The sequence below is a fragment of the Maylandia zebra genome, linkage group LG13, assembly GCF_041146795.1.
Source record: "Maylandia zebra isolate NMK-2024a linkage group LG13, Mzebra_GT3a, whole genome shotgun sequence".
Classification (NCBI taxonomy): Eukaryota; Metazoa; Chordata; class Actinopteri; order Cichliformes; family Cichlidae; genus Maylandia; species Maylandia zebra.
This window is the reverse complement of record NC_135179.1, coordinates 35008773-35033161: the sequence shown is the minus strand read 5'-3', so window position 1 is coordinate 35033161 and position 24389 is coordinate 35008773.

Genomic DNA, 24389 nt, shown 5'->3' with positions numbered 1-24389 from the left:
TCCGAACATTCCGGAACTCTGAACATTCCGGAATTCCGAACATTCCGGAACCTTGGTGCATTCCGGAACTCTGAACATTCCGGAACCTTGCTGCATTCCGGAACTCTGAACATTCCGGAACTCTGAACATTCCGGAACCTTGGTGCATTCCGGAACTCTGAACATTCCGGAATTCCGAACATTCCGGAACCTTGGTGCATTCCGGAATTCCAAACATTCCGGAACCTTGGTGCATTCCGGAACTCTGAACATTCCGGAATTCCGAACATTCCGGAACCTTGGTGCATTCCGGAGTTCCGAACAATCCGGAACCTTGGTGCATTCCGGAACTCTGAACATTCCGGAACCTTGCTGCATTCCGGAACTCTGAACATTCCGGAACTCTGAACATTCCGGAACCTTGCTGCATTCCGGAACTCTGAACATTCCGGAATTCCGAACATTCCGGAACCTTGGTGCATTCCGGAACTCTGAACATTCCGGAACCTTGGTGCATTCCGGAACTCTGAACATTCCGGAACTCTGAACATTCCGGAACCTTGGTGCATTCCGGAACTCTGAACATTCCGGAATTCCGAACATTCCGGAACCTTGGTGCATTCCGGAACTTTGAACATTCCGGAATTCCGAACATTCCGGAACCTTGGTGCATTCCGGAATTCCGAACATTCCGGAACTCTGAACATTCCGGAATTCCGAACATTCCGGAACCTTGGTGCATTCCGGAACTCTGAACATTCCGGAACCTTGCTGCATTCCGGAACTCTGAACATTCCGGAACTCTGAACATTCCGGAACCTTGGTGCATTCCGGAACTCTGAACATTCCGGAATTCCGAACATTCCGGAACCTTGGTGCATTCCGGAATTCCAAACATTCCGGAACCTTGGTGCATTCCGGAACTCTGAACATTCCGGAATTCCGAACATTCCGGAACCTTGGTGCATTCCGGAGTTCCGAACAATCCGGAACCTTGGTGCATTCCGGAACTCTGAACATTCCGGAACCTTGCTGCATTCCGGAACTCTGAACATTCCGGAACTCTGAACATTCCGGAACCTTGGTGCATTCCGGAACTCTGAACATTCCGGAACTCTGAACATTCCGGAACCTTGGTGCATTCCGGAACTCTGAACATTCCGGAATTCCGAACATTCCGGAACCTTGGTGCATTCCGGAACTCTGAACATTCCGGAACCTTGGTGCATTCCGGAATTCTGAACATTCCGGAACCTTGGTGCATTCCGGAACTCTGAACATTCCGGAACTCTGAACATTCCGGAACTCTGAACATTCCGGAACCTTGGTGCATTCCGGAACTCTGAACATTCCGGAATTCCGAACATTCCGGAACCTTGGTGCATTCCGGAACTCTGAACATTCCGGAACCTTGGTGCATTCCGGAATTCTGAACATTCCGGAACCTTGGTGCATTCCGGAACTCTGAACATTCCGGAACCTTGGTGCATTCCGGAACTCTGAACATTCCGGAATTCCGAACATTCCGGAACCTTGGTGCATTCCGGAACTCTGAACATTCCGGAACCATGGTGCATTCCGGAATTCCGAACATTCCGGAACCTTGGTGCATTCCGGAACTCTGAACGTTCCGGAACCTTGGTACATTCCGGAATTCCGAATATTCCGGAACCTAGGTGCATTCCGGAACCTTGGTGCATTCCAGAATTCTGAATATTCCGGAACCTTGGTACATTCCGGAATTCCGAACATTCCGGAACCTTGGTGCATTCCGGAACTCTGAACATTCCGGAATTCCGAACATTCTGGAATTCCGAACATTCCGGAACCTTGGTGCATTCCGGAACCTTGGTGCATTCCAGAATTCTGAACATTCCGGAACCTTGGTACATTCCGGAATTCCGAACATTCCGGAACCTTGGTGCATTCCGGAACTCTGAACATTCCGGAATTCCGAACATTCTGGAATTCCGAACATTCCGGAACCTTGGTGCATTCCGGAACCTTGGTGCATTCCAGAATTCTGAATATTCCGGAACCTTGGTACATTCCGGAATTCCGAACATTCCGGAACCTTGGTGCATTCCGGAACTCTGAACATTCCGGAATTCCGAACATTCTGGAATTCCGAACATTCCGGAACCTTGGTGCATTCCGGAACCTTGGTGCATTCCAGAATTCTGAACATTCCGGAACCTTGGTACATTCCGGAATTCCGAACATTCCGGAACCTTGGTGCATTCCGGAACTCTGAACATTCCGGAATTCCGAACATTCTGGAATTCCGAACATTCCGGAACCTTGGTGCATTCCGGAACTCTGAACATTCCGGAACCTTGCTGCATTCCGGAACTCTGAACATTCCGGAATTCCGAACATTCTGGAACCTTGGTGCATTCCGGAACTCTGAACATTCCGGAATTCCGAACATTCCGGAACCTTGGTGCATTCCGGAACTGTGAACATTCCGGAACCTTGCTGCATTCCGGAACTCTGAACATTCCGGAATTCCGAACATTCCGGAACCTTGGTGCATTCCGGAACTCTGAACATTCCGGAATTCCGAACATTCCGGAACCTTGGTGCATTCCGGAACTCTGAACATTCCGGAACCTTGCTGCATTCCGGAACTCTGAACATTCCGGAATTCCGAACATTCCGGAATCTTGGTGCATTCCGGAACTCTGAACATTGCGGAACCTTGCTGCATTCCGGAACTCTGAACATTCCGGAACCTTGCTGCATTCCGGAACTCTGAACATTCCGGAACCTTGGTGCATTCCGGAACTCTGAACATTCCGGAATTCCGAACATTCTGGAATTCCGAACATTCCGGAACCTTGGTGCATTCCGGAACCTTGGTGCATTCCAGAATTCTGAACATTCCGGAACCTTGGTGCATTCCGGAACCTTGGTGCATTCCAGAATTCTGAACATTCCGGAACCTTGGTACATTCCGGAATTCCGAACATTCCGGAACCTTGGTGCATTCCGGAACTCTGAACATTCCGGAATTCCGAACATTCTGGAATTCCGAACATTCCGGAACCTTGGTGCATTCCGGAACTCTGAACATTCCGGAACCTTGCTGCATTCCGGAACTCTGAACATTCCGGAATTCCGAACATTCTGGAACCTTGGTGCATTCCGGAACTCTGAACATTCCGGAATTCCGAACATTCCGGAACCTTGGTGCATTCCGGAACTGTGAACATTCCGGAACCTTGCTGCATTCCGGAACTCTGAACATTCCGGAATTCCGAACATTCCGGAACCTTGGTGCATTCCGGAACTCTGAACATTCCGGAATTCCGAACATTCCGGAACCTTGGTGCATTCCGGAACTCTGAACATTCCGGAACCTTGCTGCATTCCGGAACTCTGAACATTCCGGAATTCCGAACATTCCGGAACCTTGGTGCATTCCGGAACTCTGAACATTGCGGAACCTTGCTGCATTCCGGAACTCTGAACATTCCGGAATTCCGAACATTCCGGAACCTTGGTGCATTCCGGAACTCTGAACATTCCGGAACCTTTGCGCATTCCGGAACCTTGGTGCATTCCGGAACTCTGAGCATTCCGGAACCTTGGTGCATTCCGGAACTCTGAACATTCCGGATTTCCGAACATTCCGGAACCTTGGTGCATTCCGGAATTCCGAACATTCCGGAACCTTGGTGCATTCCGGAACTCTGAACATTCCGGAACCTTTGCGCATTCCGGAACCTTGGTGCATTCCGGAACTCTGAGCATTCCGGAACCTTGGTGCATTCCGGAACTCTGAACATTCCGGAATTCCGAACATTCCGGAACCTTGGTGCATTCCGGAGTTCCGAACATTCCGGAACCTTGGTGCATTCCGGAACTCTGAACATTCCGGAACCTTGCTGCATTCCGGAACTCTGAACATTCCGGAATTCTGAACATTCCGGAATTCCGAACATTCCGGAACCTTGGTGCATTCCGGAACCTTGGTGCATTCCAGAATTCTGAACATTCCGGAACCTTGGTACATTCCGGAATTCCGAACATTCCGGAACCTTGGTGCATTCCGGAACTCTGAACATTCCGGAATTCCGAACATTCTGGAATTCCGAACATTCCGGAACCTTGGTGCATTCCGGAACTCTGAACATTCCGGAATTCCGAACATTCCGGAACCTTGGTGCATTCCGGAACCTTGGTGCATTCCGGAACTCTGAACATTCCGGAATTCCGAACATTCCGGAACCTTGGTGCATTCCGGAACTCTGAACATTCCGGAATTCCGAACATTCTGGAATTCCGAACATTCCGGAACCTTGGTGCATTCCGGAACCTTGGTGCATTCCAGAATTCTGAATATTCCGGAACCTTGGTACATTCCGGATTTCCGAACATTCCGGAACCTTGGTGCATTCCGGAAGTCTGAACATTCCGGAATTCCGAACATTCCGGAACCTTGGTGGATTCCGGAATTCCGAACATTCCGGAACCTTGGTGCATTCCGGAACTCTGAACATTCCGGAATTCCGAACATTCCGGAATTCCGAACATTCCGGAACCTTGGTGCATTCCGGAACCTTGGTGCATTCCGGAACTCTGAACATTCCGGAATTCCGAACTTTCCGGAACCTTGGTGCATTCCGGAACTCTGAACATTCCGGAACCATGGTGCATTCCGGAATTCCGAACATTCCGGAACCTTGGTGCATTCCGGAACTCTGAACGTTCCGGAACCTTGGTACATTCCGGAATTCCGAATATTCCGGAACCTTGGTGCATTCCGGAACCTTGGTGCATTCCAGAATTCTGAACATTCCGGAACCTTGGTACATTCCGGAACCTTGGTGCATTCCAGAATTCTGAATATTCCGGAACCTTGGTACATTCCGGATTTCCGAACATTCCGGAACCTTGGTGCATTCCGGAAGTCTGAACATTCCGGAATTCCGAACATTCCGGAACCTTGGTGGATTCCGGAATTCCGAACATTCCGGAACCTTGGTGCATTCCGGAACTCTGAACATTCCGGAATTCCGAACATTCCGGAATTCCGAACATTCCGGAACCTTGGTGCATTCCGGAACCTTGGTGCATTCCGGAACTCTGAACATTCCGGAATTCCGAACATTCCGGAACCTTGGTGCATTCCGGAACTCTGAACATTCCGGAACCATGGTGCATTCCGGAATTCCGAACATTCCGGAACCTTGGTGCATTCCGGAACTCTGAACGTTCCGGAACCTTGGTACATTCCGGAATTCCGAATATTCCGGAACCTTGGTGCATTCCGGAACCTTGGTGCATTCCAGAATTCTGAACATTCCGGAACCTTGGTACATTCCGGAATTCCGAACATTCCGGAACCTTGGTGCATTCCGGAACTCTGAACATTCCGGAATTCCGAACATTCTGGAATTCCGAACATTCCGGAACCTTGGTGCATTCCGGAACTCTGAACATTCCGGAACCTTGGTGCATTCCGGAACTCTGAACATTCCGGAATTCCGAACATTCCGGAACCTTGGTGCATTCCGGAACTCTGAACATTCCGGAATTCCGAACATTCCGGAACCTTGGTGCATTCCGGAACTCTGAACATTCCGGAACCTTGGTGCATTCCAGAACTCTGAACATTCCGGAACCTTGGTGCATTCCGGAACTCTGAACATTCCGGAATTCCGAACATTCCGGAACCTTGGTGCATTCCGGAACTTTGAACATTCCGGAATTCCGAACATTCCGGAACCTTGGTGCATTCCGGAATTCCGAACATTCCGGAACCTTGGTGCATTCCGGAACTCTGAACATTCCGGAACTCTGAACATTCCGGAATTCCGAACATTCCGGATCCTTGGTGCATTCCGGAACTCTGAACATTCCGGAACCTTTCTGCATTCCGGAACTCTGAACATTCCGGAATTCCGAACATTCCGGAACCTTGGTGCATTCCGGAATTCCAAACATTCCGGAACCTTGGTGCATTCCGGAGTTCCGAACAATCCGGAACCTTGGTGCATTCCGGAACTCTGAACATTCCGGAACCTTGCTGCATTCCGGAACTCTGAACATTCCGGAACTCTGAACATTCCGGAACCTTGGTGCATTCCGGAACTCTGAACATTCCGGAATTCCGAACATTCCGGAACCTTGGTGCATTCCGGAACTCTGAACATTCCGGAACCTTGGTGCATTCCGGAATTCTGAACACTCCGGAACCCTGGTGCATTCCGGAACTCTGAACATTCCGGAACCTTGGTGCATTCCGGAACTCTGAACATTCCGGAACTCTGAACATTCCGGAACCTTGGTGCATTCCGGAACTCTGAACATTCCGGAATTCCGAACATTCCGGAACCTTGGTGCATTCCGGAACTCTGAACATTCCGGAACCTTGGTGCATTCCGGAATTCTGAACATTCCGGAACCTTGGTGCATTCCGGAACTCTGAACATTCCGGAATTCCGAACATTCCGGAACCTTGGTGCATTCCGGAACTCTGAACATTCCGGAACCTTGGTGCATTCCGGAACTCTGAACATTCCGGAACCTTGCTGCATTCCGGAACTCTGAACATTCCGGAACTCTGAACATTCCGGAACCTTGGTGCATTCCGGAACTCTGAACATTCCGGAATTCCGAACATTCCGGAACCTTGGTGCATTCCGGAACCTTTGTGCATTCCGGAACTCTGAACATTCCGGAATTCCGAACATTCCGGAACCTTGGTGCATTCCGGAACTCTGAACATTCCGGAACCATGGTGCATTCCGGAATTCCGAACATTCCGGAACCTTGGTGCATTCCGGAACTCTGAACGTTCCGGAACCTTGGTACATTCCGGAATTCCGAATATTCCGGAACCTTGGTGCATTCCGGAACCTTGGTGCATTCCAGAATTCTGAACATTCCGGAACCTTGGTGCATTCCGGAACCTTGGTGCATTCCAGAATTCTGAACATTCCGGAACCTTGGTACATTCCGGAATTCCGAACATTCCGGAACCTTGGTGCATTCCGGAACTCTGAACATTCCGGAATTCCGAACATTCTGGAATTCCGAACATTCCGGAACCTTGGTGCATTCCGGAACTCTGAACATTCCGGAACCTTGCTGCATTCCGGAACTCTGAACATTCCGGAATTCCGAACATTCTGGAACCTTGGTGCATTCCGGAACTCTGAACATTCCGGAATTCCGAACATTCCGGAACCTTGGTGCATTCCGGAACTGTGAACATTCCGGAACCTTGCTGCATTCCGGAACTCTGAACATTCCGGAATTCCGAACATTCCGGAACCTTGGTGCATTCCGGAACTCTGAACATTCCGGAATTCCGAACATTCCGGAACCTTGGTGCATTCCGGAACTCTGAACATTCCGGAACCTTGCTGCATTCCGGAACTCTGAACATTCCGGAATTCCGAACATTCCGGAACCTTGGTGCATTCCGGAACTCTGAACATTGCGGAACCTTGCTGCATTCCGGAACTCTGAACATTCCGGAATTCCGAACATTCCGGAACCTTGGTGCATTCCGGAACTCTGAACATTCCGGAACCTTTGCGCATTCCGGAACCTTGGTGCATTCCGGAACTCTGAGCATTCCGGAACCTTGGTGCATTCCGGAACTCTGAACATTCCGGATTTCCGAACATTCCGGAACCTTGGTGCATTCCGGAATTCCGAACATTCCGGAACCTTGGTGCATTCCGGAACTCTGAACATTCCGGAACCTTTGCGCATTCCGGAACCTTGGTGCATTCCGGAACTCTGAGCATTCCGGAACCTTGGTGCATTCCGGAACTCTGAACATTCCGGATTTCCGAACATTCCGGAACCTTGGTGCATTCCGGAATTCCGAACATTCCGGAACCTTGGTGCATTCCGGAACTCTGAACATTCCGGAACTCTGAACATTCCGGAATTCCGAACATTCCGGAACCTTGGTGCATTCCGGAATTCCGAACATTCCGGAACCTTGGTGCATTCCGGAACTCTGAACATTCCGGAACCTTTCCGCATTCCGGAACCTTGGTGCATTCCGGAACTCTGAACATTCCGGAATTCCGAACATTCCGGAACCTTGGTGCATTCCGGAACTCTGAACATTCCGGAACCTTTGCGCATTCCGGAACCTTGGTGCATTCCGGAACTCTGAGCATTCCGGAACCTTGGTGCATTCCGGAACTCTGAACATTCCGGATTTCCGAACATTCCGGAACCTTGGTGCATTCCGGAATTCCGAACATTCCGGAACCTTGGTGCATTCCGGAACTCTGAACATTCCGGAACCTTTGCGCATTCCGGAACCTTGGTGCATTCCGGAACTCTGAGCATTCCGGAACCTTGGTGCATTCCGGAACTCTGAACATTCCGGATTTCCGAACATTCCGGAACCTTGGTGCATTCCGGAATTCCGAACATTCCGGAACCTTGGTGCATTCCGGAACTCTGAACATTCCGGAACTCTGAACATTCCGGAATTCCGAACATTCCGGAACCTTGGTGCATTCCGGAATTCCGAACATTCCGGAACCTTGGTGCATTCCGGAACTCTGAACATTCCGGAACCTTTCCGCATTCCGGAACCTTGGTGCATTCCGGAACTCTGAACATTCCGGAATTCCGAACATTCCGGAACCTTGGTGCATTCCGGAGTTCCGAACATTCCGGAACCTTGGTGCATTCCGGAACTCTGAACATTCCGGAATTCCGAACATTCCGGAACCTTGGTGCATTCCGGAACTCTGAACATTCCGGAACCTTGCTGCATTCCGGAACTCTGAACATTCCGGAATTCCGAACATTCCGGAACCTTGGTGCATTCCGGAACTCTGAACATTGCGGAACCTTGCTGCATTCCGGAACTCTGAACATTCCGGAATTCCGAACATTCCGGAACCTTGGTGCATTCCGGAACTCTGAACATTCCGGAACCTTTGCGCATTCCGGAACCTTGGTGCATTCCGGAACTCTGAACATTCCGGAACCTTGGTGCATTCCGGAACTCTGAACATTCCGGATTTCCGAACATTCCGGAACCTTGGTGCATTCCGGAATTCCGAACATTCCGGAACCTTGGTGCATTCCGGAACTCTGAACATTCCGGAACCATGGTGCATTCCGGAATTCCGAACATTCCGGAACCTTGGTGCATTCCGGAACCTTGGTGCATTCCAGAATTCTGAACATTCCGGAACCTTGGTACATTCCGGAATTCCGAACATTCCGGAACCTTGGTGCATTCCGGAACTCTGAACATTCCGGAATTCCGAACATTCTGGAATTCCGAACATTCCGGAACCTTGGTGCATTCCGGAACTCTGAACATTCCGGAACCTTGGTGCATTCCGGAACTCTGAACATTCCGGAATTCCGAACATTCCGGAACCTTGGTGCATTCCGGAACTCTGAACATTCCGGAATTCCGAACATTCCGGAACCTTGGTGCATTCCGGAACTCTGAACATTCCGGAACCTTGGTGCATTCCGGAACTCTGAACATTCCGGAACTCTGAACATTCCGGAACCTTGGTGCATTCCGGAACTCTGAACATTCCGGAATTCCGAACATTCCGGAACCTTGGTGCATTCCGGAACTTTGAACATTCCGGAATTCCGAACATTCCGGAACCTTGGTGCATTCCGGAATTCCGAACATTCCGGAACCTTGGTGCATTCCGGAACTCTGAACATTCCGGAACTCTGAACATTCCGGAATTCCGAACATTCCGGAACCTTGGTGCATTCCGGAACTCTGAACATTCCGGAACCTTTCTGCATTCCGGAACTCTGAACATTCCGGAATTCCGAACATTCCGGAACCTTGGTGCATTCCGGAATTCCAAACATTCCGGAACCTTGGTGCATTCCGGAATTCCGAACATTCCGGAACCTTGGTGCATTCCGGAACTCTGAACATTCCGGAACTCTGAACATTCCGGAACCTTGGTGCATTCCGGAACTCTGAACATTCCGGAATTCCGAACATTCCGGAACCTTGGTGCATTCCGGAACTCTGAACATTCCGGAACCTTGGTGCATTCCGGAATTCTGAACATTCCGGAACCCTGGTGCATTCCGGAACTCTGAACATTCCGGAACCTTGGTGCATTCCGGAACTCTGAACATTCCGGAACTCTGAACATTCCGGAACCTTGGTGCATTCCGGAACTCTGAACATTCCGGAATTCCGAACATTCCGGAACCTTGGTGCATTCCGGAACTCTGAACATTCCGGAACCTTGGTGCATTCCGGAATTCTGAACATTCCGGAACCTTGGTGCATTCCGGAACTCTGAACATTCCGGAACCTTGGTGCATTCCGGAACTCTGAACATTCCGGAACTCTGAACATTCCGGAACCTTGGTGCATTCCGGAACTCTGAACATTCCGGAATTCCGAACATTCCGGAACCTTGGTGCATTCCGGAACCTTTGTGCATTCCGGAACTCTGAACATTCCGGAATTCCGAACAATCCGGAACCTTGGTGCATTCCGGAACTCTGAACATTCCGGAACCATGGTGCATTCCGGAATTCCGAACATTCCGGAACCTTGGTGCATTCCGGAACTCTGAACGTTCCGGAACCTTGGTACATTCCGGAATTCCGAATATTCCGGAACCTTGGTGCATTCCGGAACCTTGGTGCATTCCAGAATTCTGAACATTCCGGAACCTTGGTGCATTCCGGAACCTTGGTGCATTCCAGAATTCTGAACATTCCGGAACCTTGGTACATTCCGGAATTCCGAACATTCCGGAACCTTGGTGCATTCCGGAACTCTGAACATTCCGGAATTCCGAACATTCTGGAATTCCGAACATTCCGGAACCTTGGTGCATTCCGGAACTCTGAACATTCCGGAACCTTGCTGCATTCCGGAACTCTGAACATTCCGGAATTCCGAACATTCCGGAACCTTGGTGCATTCCGGAACTGTGAACATTCCGGAACCTTGCTGCATTCCGGAACTCTGAACATTCCGGAATTCCGAACATTCCGGAACCTTGGTGCATTCCGGAACTCTGAACATTCCGGAATTCCGAACATTCCGGAACCTTGGTGCATTCCGGAACTCTGAACATTCCGGAACCTTGCTGCATTCCGGAACTCTGAACATTCCGGAATTCCGAACATTCCGGAACCTTGGTGCATTCCGGAACTCTGAACATTCCGGAATTCCGAACATTCCGGAACCTTGGTGCATTCCGGAACTCTGAACATTCCGGAACCTTGGTGCATTCCGGAACTCTGAACATTCCGGAACTCTGAACATTCCGGAACCTTGGTGCATTCCGGAACTCTGAACATTCCGGAATTCCGAACATTCCGGAACCTTGGTGCATTCCGGAACTTTGAACATTCCGGAATTCCGAACATTCCGGAACCTTGGTGCATTCCGGAATTCCGAACATTCCGGAACCTTGGTGCATTCCGGAACTCTGAACATTCCGGAACTCTGAACATTCCGGAATTCCGAACATTCCGGAACCTTGGTGCATTCCGGAACTCTGAACATTCCGGAACCTTTCTGCATTCCGGAACTCTGAACATTCCGGAATTCCGAACATTCCGGAACCTTGGTGCATTCCGGAATTCCAAACATTCCGGAACCTTGGTGCATTCCGGAATTCCGAACATTCCGGAACCTTGGTGCATTCCGGAACTCTGAACATTCCGGAACTCTGAACATTCCGGAACCTTGGTGCATTCCGGAACTCTGAACATTCCGGAATTCCGAACATTCCGGAACCTTGGTGCATTCCGGAACTCTGAACATTCCGGAACCTTGGTGCATTCCGGAATTCTGAACATTCCGGAACCCTGGTGCATTCCGGAACTCTGAACATTCCGGAACCTTGGTGCATTCCGGAACTCTGAACATTCCGGAACTCTGAACATTCCGGAACCTTGGTGCATTCCGGAACTCTGAACATTCCGGAATTCCGAACATTCCGGAACCTTGGTGCATTCCGGAACTCTGAACATTCCGGAACCTTGGTGCATTCCGGAATTCTGAACATTCCGGAACCTTGGTGCATTCCGGAACTCTGAACATTCCGGAACCTTGGTGCATTCCGGAACTCTGAACATTCCGGAACCTTGCTGCATTCCGGAACTCTGAACATTCCGGAACTCTGAACATTCCGGAACCTTGGTGCATTCCGGAACTCTGAACATTCCGGAATTCCGAACATTCCGGAACCTTGGTGCATTCCGGAACCTTTGTGCATTCCGGAACTCTGAACATTCCGGAATTCCGAACAATCCGGAACCTTGGTGCATTCCGGAACTCTGAACATTCCGGAACCATGGTGCATTCCGGAATTCCGAACATTCCGGAACCTTGGTGCATTCCGGAACTCTGAACGTTCCGGAACCTTGGTACATTCCGGAATTCCGAATATTCCGGAACCTTGGTGCATTCCGGAACCTTGGTGCATTCCAGAATTCTGAACATTCCGGAACCTTGGTGCATTCCGGAACCTTGGTGCATTCCAGAATTCTGAACATTCCGGAACCTTGGTACATTCCGGAATTCCGAACATTCCGGAACCTTGGTGCATTCCGGAACTCTGAACATTCCGGAATTCCGAACATTCTGGAATTCCGAACATTCCGGAACCTTGGTGCATTCCGGAACTCTGAACATTCCGGAACCTTGCTGCATTCCGGAACTCTGAACATTCCGGAATTCCGAACATTCCGGAACCTTGGTGCATTCCGGAACTGTGAACATTCCGGAACCTTGCTGCATTCCGGAACTCTGAACATTCCGGAATTCCGAACATTCCGGAACCTTGGTGCATTCCGGAACTCTGAACATTCCGGAATTCCGAACATTCCGGAACCTTGGTGCATTCCGGAACTCTGAACATTCCGGAACCTTGCTGCATTCCGGAACTCTGAACATTCCGGAATTCCGAACATTCCGGAACCTTGGTGCATTCCGGAACTCTGAACATTGCGGAACCTTGCTGCATTCCGGAACTCTGAACATTCCGGAATTCCGAACATTCCGGAACCTTGGTGCATTCCGGAACTCTGAACATTCCGGAACCTTTGCGCATTCCGGAACCTTGGTGCATTCCGGAACTCTGAGCATTCCGGAACCTTGGTGCATTCCGGAACTCTGAACATTCCGGATTTCCGAACATTCCGGAACCTTGGTGCATTCCGGAATTCCGAACATTCCGGAACCTTGGTGCATTCCGGAACTCTGAACATTCCGGAACCTTTGCGCATTCCGGAACCTTGGTGCATTCCGGAACTCTGAGCATTCCGGAACCTTGGTGCATTCCGGAACTCTGAACATTCCGGATTTCCGAACATTCCGGAACCTTGGTGCATTCCGGAATTCCGAACATTCCGGAACCTTGGTGCATTCCGGAACTCTGAACATTCCGGAACTCTGAACATTCCGGAATTCCGAACATTCCGGAACCTTGGTGCATTCCGGAATTCCGAACATTCCGGAACCTTGGTGCATTCCGGAACTCTGAACATTCCGGAACCTTTCCGCATTCCGGAACCTTGGTGCATTCCGGAACTCTGAACATTCCGGAATTCCGAACATTCCGGAACCTTGGTGCATTCCGGAGTTCCGAACATTCCGGAACCTTGGTGCATTCCGGAATTCTGAACATTCCGGAATTCCGAACATTCCGGAACCTTGGTGCATTCCGGAACTCTGAACATTCCGGAACCTTGCTGCATTCCGGAACTCTGAACATTCCGGAATTCCGAACATTCCGGAACCTTGGTGCATTCCGGAACTCTGAACATTGCGGAACCTTGCTGCATTCCGGAACTCTGAACATTCCGGAATTCCGAACATTCCGGAACCTTGGTGCATTCCGGAACTCTGAACATTCCGGAACCTTTGCGCATTCCGGAACCTTGGTGCATTCCGGAACTCTGAGCATTCCGGAACCTTGGTGCATTCCGGAACTCTGAACATTCCGGATTTCCGAACATTCCGGAACCTTGGTGCATTCCGGAATTCCGAACATTCCGGAACCTTGGTGCATTCCGGAACTCTGAACATTCCGGAACCTTTGCGCATTCCGGAACCTTGGTGCATTCCGGAACTCTGAGCATTCCGGAACCTTGGTGCATTCCGGAACTCTGAACATTCCGGATTTCCGAACATTCCGGAACCTTGGTGCATTCCGGAATTCCGAACATTCCGGAACCTTGGTGCATTCCGGAACTCTGAACATTCCGGAACTCTGAACATTCCGGAATTCCGAACATTCCGGAACCTTGGTGCATTCCGGAATTCCGAACATTCCGGAACCTTGGTGCATTCCGGAACTCTGAACATTCCGGAACCTTTCCGCATTCCGGAACCTTGGTGCATTCCGGAACTCTGAACATTCCGGAATTCCGAACATTCCGGAACCTTGGTGCATTCCGGAGTTCCGAACATTCCGGAACCTTGGTGCTTTCCGGAACTCTGAACATTCCGGAATTCCGAACATTCCGGAACCTTGGTGCATTCCGGAACTCTGAACATTCCGGAACCTTGGTGCATTCCGGAACTCTGAACATTCCGGAATTCCGAACATTCCGGAACCTTGGTGCATTCCGGAGTTCCGAACATTCCGGAACCTTGGTGCATTCCGGAACTCTGAACATTCCGGAACCTTGCTGCATTCCGGAACTCTGAACATTCCGGAATTCTGAACATTCCGGAATTCCGAACATTCCGGAACCTTGGTGCATTCCGGAACGTTGGTGCATTCCAGAATTCTGAACATTCCGGAACCTTGGTACATTCCGGAATTCCGAACATTCCGGAACCTTGGTGCATTCCGGAACTCTGAACATTCCGGAATTCCGAACATTCTGGAATTCCGAACATTCCGGAACCTTGGTGCATTCCGGAACTCTGAACATTCCGGAATTCCGAACATTCCGGAACCTTGGTGCATTCCGGAACCTTGGTGCATTCCGGAACTCTGAACATTCCGGAATTCCGAACATTCCGGAACCTTGGTGCATTCCGGAACTCTGAACATTCCGGAACCATGGTGCATTCCGGAATTCCGAACATTCCGGAACCTTGGTGCATTCCGGAACTCTGAACGTTCCGGAACCTTGGTACATTCCGGAATTACGAATATTCCGGAACCTTGGTGCATTCCGGAACCTTGGTGCATTCCAGAATTCTGAACATTCCGGAACCTTGGTACATTCCGGATTTCCGAACATTCCGGAACCTTGGTGCATTCCGGAAGTCTGAACATTCCGGAATTCCGAACATTCCGGAACCTTGGTGGATTCCGGAATTCCGAACATTCCGGAACCTTGGTGCATTCCGGAACTCTGAACATTCCGGAATTCCGAACATTCCGGAATTCCGAACATTCCGGAACCTTGGTGCATTCCGGAACCTTGGTGCATTCCGGAACTCTGAACATTCCGGAATTCCGAACATTCCGGAACCTTGGTGCATTCCGGAACTCTGAACATTCCGGAACCATGGTGCATTCCGGAATTCCGAACATTCCGGAACCTTGGTGCATTCCGGAACTCTGAACGTTCCGGAACCTTGGTACATTCCGGAATTCCGAATATTCCGGAACCTTGGTGCATTCCGGAACCTTGGTGCATTCCAGAATTCTGAACATTCCGGAACCTTGGTACATTCCGGAACCTTGGTGCATTCCAGAATTCTGAACATTCCGGAACCTTGGTACATTCCGGATTTCCGAACATTCCGGAACCTTGGTGCATTCCGGAAGTCTGAACATTCCGGAATTCCGAACATTCCGGAACCTTGGTGGATTCCGGAATTCCGAACATTCCGGAACCTTGGTGCATTCCGGAACTCTGAACATTCCGGAATTCCGAACATTCCGGAATTCCGAACATTCCGGAACCTTGGTGCATTCCGGAACCTTGGTGCATTCCGGAACTCTGAACATTCCGGAATTCCGAACATTCCGGAACCTTGGTGCATTCCGGAACTCTGAACATTCCGGAACCATGGTGCATTCCGGAATTCCGAACATTCCGGAACCTTGGTGCATTCCGGAACTCTGAACGTTCCGGAACCTTGGTACATTCCGGAATTCCGAATATTCCGGAACCTTGGTGCATTCCGGAACCTTGGTGCATTCCAGAATTCTGAACATTCCGGAACCTTGGTACATTCCGGAATTCCGAACATTCCGGAACCTTGGTGCATTCCGGAACTCTGAACATTCCGGAATTCCGAACATTCTGGAATTCCGAACATTCCGGAACCTTGGTGCATTCCGGAACTCTGAACATTCCGGAACCTTGGTGCATTCCGGAACTCTGAACATTCCGGAATTCCGAACATTCCGGAACCTTGGTGCATTCCGGAACTCTGAACATTCCGGAATTCCGAACATTCCGGAACCTTGGTGCATTCCGGAACTCTGAACATTCCGGAACCTTGGTGCATTCCGGAACTCTGAACATTCCGGAACTCTGAACATTCCGGAACCTTGGTGCATTCCGGAACTCTGAACATTCCGGAATTCCGAACATTCCGGAACCTTGGTGCATTCCGGAACTTTGAACATTCCGGAATTCCGAACATTCCGGAACCTTGGTGCATTCCGGAATTCCGAACATTCCGGAACCTTGGTGCATTCCGGAACTCTGAACATTCCGGAACTCTGAACATTCCGGAATTCCGAACATTCCGGAACCTTGGTGCATTCCGGAACTCTGAACATTCCGGAACCTTTCTGCATTCCGGAACTCTGAACATTCCGGAATTCCGAACATTCCGGAACCTTGGTGCATTCCGGAATTCCAAACATTCCGGAACCTTGGTGCATTCCGGAGTTCCGAACAATCCGGAACCTTGGTGCATTCCGGAACTCTGAACATTCCGGAACCTTGCTGCATTCCGGAACTCTGAACATTCCGGAACTCTGAACATTCCGGAACCTTGGTGCATTCCGGAACTCTGAACATTCCGGAATTCCGAACATTCCGGAACCTTGGTGCATTCCGGAACTCTGAACATTCCGGAACCTTGGTGCATTCCGGAATTCTGAACATTCCGGAACCTTGGTGCATTCCGGAACTCTGAACATTCCGGAACCTTGGTGCATTCCGGAACTCTGAACATTCCGGAACTCTGAACATTCCGGAACCTTGGTGCATTCCGGAACTCTGAACATTCCGGAATTCCGAACATTCCGGAACCTTGGTGCATTCCGGAACTCTGAACATTCCGGAACCTTGGTGCATTCCGGAATTCTGAACATTCCGGAACCTTGGTGCATTCCGGAACTCTGAACATTCCGGAACCTTGGTGCATTCCGGAACTCTGAACATTCCGGAATTCCGAACATTCCGGAACCTTGGTGCATTCCGGAACTCTGAACATTCCGGAACCTTGGTGCATTCCGGAACTCTGAACATTCCGGAACCTTGCTGCATTCCGGAACTCTGAACATTCCGGAACTCTGAACATTCCGGAACCTTGGTGCATTCCGGAACTCTGAACATTCCGGAATTCCGAACATTCCGGAACCTTGGTGCATTCCGGAACCTTTGTGCATTCCGGAACTCTGAACATTCCGGAATTCCGAACATTCCGGAACCTTGGTGCATTCCGGAACTCTGAACATTCCGGAACCATGGTGCATTCCGGAATTCCGAACATTCCGGAACCTTGGTGCATTCCGGAACTCTGAACGTTCCGGAACCTTGGTACATTCCGGAATTCCGAATATTCCGGAACCTTGGTGCATTCCGGAACCTTGGTGCATTCCAGAATTCTGAACATTCCGGAACCTTGGTACATTCCGGAATTCCGAACATTCCGGAACCTTGGTGCATTCCGGAACTCTGAACATTCCGGAATTCCGAACATTCTGGAATTCCGAACATTCCGGAACCTTGGTGCATTCCGGAACCTTGGTGCATTCCAGAATTCTGAACATTCCGGAACCTTGGTACATTCCGGAATTCCGAACATTCCGGAACCTTGGTGCATTCCGGAACTCTGAACATTCCGGAATTCCGAACATTCTGGAATTCCGAACATTCCGGAACCTTGGTGCATTCCGGAACTCTGAACATTCCGGAACCTTGCTGCATTCCGGAACTCTGAACATTCCGGAATTCCGAACATTCCGGAACCTTGGTGCATTCCGGAACTCTGAACATTCCGGAACCTTGGTGCATTCCGGAACTCTGAACATTCCGGAACCTTGCTGCATTCCGGAACTCTGAACATTCCGGAATTCCGAACATTCCGGAACCTTGGTGCATTCCGGAACTCTGAACATTCCGGAATTCCGAACATTCCGGAACCTTGGTGCATTCCGGAACTCTGAACATTCCGGAACCTTGCTGCATTCCGGAACTCTGAACATTCCGGAATTCCGAACATTCCGGAACCTTGGTGCATTCCGGAACTCTGAACATTCCGGAACCTTGCTGCATTCCGGAACTCTGAACATTCCGGAATTCCGAACATTCCGGAACCTTGGTGCATTCCGGAACTCTGAACATTCCGGAACCTTTGCGCATTCCGGAACCTTGGTGCATTCCGGAACTCTGAACATTCCGGAACCTTGGTGCATTCCGGAACTCTGAACATTCCGGATTTCCGAACATTCCGGAACCTTGGTGCATTCCGGAATTCCGAACATTCCGGAACCTTGGTGCATTCCGGAACTCTGAACATTCCGGAACCTTTGCGCATTCCGGAACCTTGGTGCATTCCGGAACTCTGAGCATTCCGGAACCTTGGTGCATTCCGGAACTCTGAACATTCCGGATTTCCGAACATTCCGGAACCTTGGTGCATTCCGGAATTCCGAACATTCCGGAACCTTGGTACATTCCGGAACTCTGAACATTCCGGAACTCTGAACATTCCGGAATTCCGAACATTCCGGAACCTTGGTGCATTCCGGAATTCCGAACATTCCGGAACCTTGGTGCATTCCGGAACTCTGAACATTCCGGAACCTTTCCGCATTCCGGAACCTTGGTGCATTCCGGAACTCTGAACATTCCGGAATTCCGAACATTCCGGAACCTTGGTGCATTCCGGAGTTCCGAACATTCCGGAACCTTGGTGCATTCCGGAACTCTGAACATTCCGGAATTCCGAACATTCCGGAACCTTGGTGCATTCCGGAACTCTGAACATTCCGGAACCTTGCTGCATTCCGGAACTCTGAACATTCCGGAATTCCGAACATTCCGGAACCTTGGTGCATTCCGGAACTCTGAACATTGCGGAACCTTGCTGCATTCCGGAACTCTGAACATTCCGGAATTCCGAACATTCCGGAACCTTGGTGCATTCCGGAACTCTGAACATTCCGGAACCTTTGCGCATTCCGGAACCTTGGTGCATTCCGGAACTCTGAGCATTCCGGAACCTTGGTGCATTCCGGAACTCTGAACATTCCGGATTTCCGAACATTCCGGAACCTTGGTGCATTCCGGAATTCCGAACATTCCGGAACCTTGGTGCATTCCGGAACTCTGAACATTCCGGAACCTTTGCGCATTCCGGAACCTTGGTGCATTCCGGAACTCTGAGCATTCCGGAACCTTGGTGCATTCCGGAACTCTGAACATTCCGGATTTCCGAACATTCCGGAACCTTGGTGCATTCCGGAATTCCGAACATTCCGGAACCTTGGTGCATTCCGGAACTCTGAACATTCCGGAACTCTGAACATTCCGGAATTCCGAACATTCCGGAACCTTGGTGCATTCCGGAATTCCGAACATTCCGGAACCTTGGTGCATTCCGGAACTCTGAACATTCCGGAACCTTTCCGCATTCCGGAACCTTGGTGCATTCCGGAACTCTGAACATTCCGGAATTCCGAACATTCCGGAACCTTGGTGCATTCCGGAGTTCCGAACATTCCGGAACCTTGGTGCATTCCGGAACTCTGAACATTCCGGAATTCCGAACATTCCGGAACCTTGGTGCATTCCGGAACTCTGAACATTCCGGAACCTTGGTGCATTCCGGAACTCTGAACATTCCGGAATTCCGAACATTCCGGAACCTTGGTGCATTCCGGAGTTCCGAACATTCCGGAACCTTGGTGCATTCCGGAACTCTGAACATTCCGGAACCTTGCTGCATTCCGGAACTCTGAACATTCCGGAATTCTGAACATTCCGGAATTCCGAACATTCCGGAACCTTGGTGCATTCCGGAACGTTGGTGCATTCCAGAATTCTGAACATTCCGGAACCTTGGTACATTCCGGAATTCCGAACATTCCGGAACCTTGGTGCATTCCGGAACTCTGAACATTCCGGAATTCCGAACATTCTGGAATTCCGAACATTCCGGAACCTTGGTGCATTCCGGAACTCTGAACATTCCGGAATTCCGAACATTCCGGAACCTTGGTGCATTCCGGAACCTTGGTGCATTCCGGAACTCTGAACATTCCGGAATTCCGAACATTCCGGAACCTTGGTGCATTCCGGAACTCTGAACATTCCGGAACCATGGTGCATTCCGGAATTCCGAACATTCCGGAACCTTGGTGCATTCCGGAACTCTGAACGTTCCGGAACCTTGGTACATTCCGGAAGTCTGAACATTCCGGAATTCCGAACATTCCGGAACCTTGGTGGATTCCGGAATTCCGAACATTCCGGAACCTTGGTGCATTCCGGAACTCTGAACATTCCGGAATTCCGAACATTCCGGAATTCCGAACATTCCAGAACCTTGGTGCATTCCGGAACCTTGGTGCATTCCGGAACTCTGAACATTCCGGAATTCCGAACATTCCGGAACCTTGGTGCATTCCGGAACTCTGAACATTCCGGAACCATGGTGCATTCCGGAATTCCGAACATTCCGGAACCTTGGTGCATTCCGGAACTCTGAACGTTCCGGAACCTTGGTACATTCCGGAATTCCGAATATTCCGGAACCTTGGTGCATTCCGGAACCTTGGTGCATTCCAGAATTCTGAACATTCCGGAACCTTGGTACATTCCGGAACCTTGGTGCATTCCGGAATTCTGAACATTCCGGAACCTTGGTACATTCCGGATTTCCGAACATTCCGGAACCTTGGTGCATTCCGGAAGTCTGAACATTCCGGAATTCCGAACATTCCGGAACCTTGGTGGATTCCGGAATTCCGAACATTCCGGAACCTTGGTGCATTCCGGAACTCTGAACATTCCGGAATTCCGAACATTCCGGAATTCCGAACATTCCGGAACCTTGGTGCATTCCGGAACCTTGGTGCATTCCGGAACTCTGAACATTCCGGAATTCCGAACATTCCGGAACCTTGGTGCATTCCGGAACTCTGAACATTCCGGAACCATGGTGCATTCCGGAATTCCGAACATTCCGGAACCTTGGTGCATTCCGGAACTCTGAACGTTCCGGAACCTTGGTACATTCCGGAATTCCGAATATTCCGGAACCTTGGTGCATTCCGGAACCTTGGTGCATTCCAGAATTCTGAACATTCCGGAACCTTGGTACATTCCGGAATTCCGAACATTCCGGAACCTTGGTGCATTCCGGAACTCTGAACATTCCGGAATTCCGAACATTCTGGAATTCCGAACATTCCGGAACCTTGGTGCATTCCGGAACTCTGAACATTCCGGAACCTTGGTGCATTCCGGAACTCTGAACATTCCGGAACCTTGGTGCATTCCGGAACTCTGAACATTCCGGAATTCCGAACATTCCGGAACCTTGGTGCATTCCGGAACTCTGAACATTCCGGAATTCCGAACATTCCGGAACCTTGGTGCATTCCGGAACTCTGAACATTCCGGAACCTTGGTGCATTCCGGAACTCTGAACATTCCGGAACTCTGAACATTCCGGAACCTTGGTGCATTCCGGAACTCTGAACATTCCGGAATTCCGAACATTCCGGAACCTTGGTGCATTCCGGAACTTTGAACATTCCGGAATTCCGAACATTCCGGAACCTTGGTGCATTCCGGAATTCCGAACATTCCGGAACCTTGGTGCATTCCGGAACTCTGAACATTCCGGAACTCTGAACATTCCGGAATTCCGAACATTCCGGAACCTTGGTGCATTCCGGAACTCTGAACATTCCGGAACCTTTCTGCATTCCGGAACTCTGAACATTCCGGAATTCCGAACATTCCGGAACCTTGGTGCATTCCGGAATTCCAAACATTCCGGAACCTTGGTGCATTCCGGAGTTCCGAACATTCCGGAACCTTGGTGCATTCCGGAACTCTGAACATTCCGGAACCTTGCTGCATTCCGGAACTCTGAACATTCCGGAACTCTGAACATTCCGGAACCTTGGTGCATTCCGGAACTCTGAACATTCCGGAATTCCGAACATTCCGGAACCTTGGTGCATTCCGGAACTCTGAACATTCCGGAACCTTGGTGCATTCCGGAATTCTGAACATTCCGGAACCCTGGTGCATTCCGGAACTCTGAACATTCCGGAACCTTGGTGCATTCCGGAACTCTGAACATTCCGGAACTCTGAACATTCCGGAACCTTGGTGCATTCCGGAACTCTGAACATTCCGGAATTCCGAACATTCCGGAACCTTGGTGCATTCCGGAACTCTGAACATTCCGGAACCTTGGTGCATTCCGGAACTCTGAACATTCCGGAACCTTGCTGCATTCCGGAACTCTGAACATTCCGGAACTCTGAACATTCCGGAACCTTGGTGCATTCCGGAACTCTGAACATTCCGGAATTCCGAACATTCCGGAACCTTGGTGCATTCCGGAACCTTTGTGCATTCCGGAACTCTGAACATTCCGGAATTCCGAACATTCCGGAACCTTGGTGCATTCCGGAACTCTGAACATTCCGGAACCATGGTGCATTCCGGAATTCCGAACATTCCGGAACCTTGGTGCATTCCGGAACTCTGAACGTTCCGGAACCTTGGTACATTCCGGAATTCCGAATATTCCGGAACCTTGGTGCATTCCGGAACCTTGGTGCATTCCAGAATTCTGAACATTCCGGAACCTTGGTACATTCCGGAATTCCGAACATTCCGGAACCTTGGTGCATTCCGGAACTCTGAACATTCCGGAATTCCGAACATTCTGGAATTCCGAACATTCCGGAACCTTGGTGCATTCCGGAACCTTGGTGCATTCCAGAATTCTGAACATTCCGGAACCTTGGTACATTCCGGAATTCCGAACATTCCGGAACCTTGGTGCATTCCGGAACTCTGAACATTCCGGAATTCCGAACATTCTGGAATTCCGAACATTCCGGAACCTTGGTGCATTCCGGAACTCTGAACATTCCGGAACCTTGCTGCATTCCGGAACTCTGAACATTCCGGAATTCCGAACATTCTGGAACCTTGGTGCATTCCGGAACTCTGAACATTCCGGAACCTTGGTGCATTCCGGAACTCTGAACATTCCGGAACCTTGCTGCATTCCGGAACTCTGAACATTCCGGAATTCCGAACATTCCGGAACCTTGGTGCATTCCGGAACTCTGAACATTCCGGAACCTTGGTGCATTCCGGAACTCTGAACATTCCGGAACTCTGAACATTCCGGAACCTTGGTGCATTCCGGAACTCTGAACATTCCGGAATTCCGAACATTCCGGAACCTTGGTGCATTCCGGAACTCTGAACATTCCGGAATTCCGAACATTCCGGAACCTTGGTGCATTCCGGAATTCCGAACATTCCGGAACCTTGGTGCATTCCGGAACTCTGAACATTCCGGAACTCTGAACATTCCGGAATTCCGAACATTCCGGAACCTTGGTGCATTCCGGAACTCTGAACATTCCGGAACCTTGCTGCATTCCGGAACTCTGAACATTCCGGAATTCCGAACATTCCGGAACCTTGGTGCATTCCGGAACTCTGAACATTCCGGAACCTTGGTGCATTCCGGAACTCTGAACATTCCGGAACTCTGAACATTCCGGAACCTTGGTGCATTCCGGAACTCTGAACATTCCGGAATTCCGAACATTCCGGAACCTTGGTGCATTCCGGAACTTTGAACATTCCGGAATTCCGAACATTCCGGAACCTTGGTGCATTCCGGAATTCCGAACATTCCGGAACTCTGAACATTCCGGAATTCCGAACATTCCGGAACCTTGGTGCATTCCGGAACTCTGAACATTCCGGAACCTTGCTGCATTCCGGAACTCTGAACATTCCGGAACTCTGAACATTCCGGAACCTTGGTGCATTCCGGAACTCTGAACATTCCGGAATTCCGAACATTCCGGAACCTTGGTGCATTCCGGAATTCCAAACATTCCGGAACCTTGGTGCATTCCGGAACTCTGAACATTCCGGAATTCCGAACATTCCGGAACCTTGGTGCATTCCGGAGTTCCGAACATTCCGGAACCTTGGTGCATTCCGGAACTCTGAACATTCCGGAACCTTGCTGC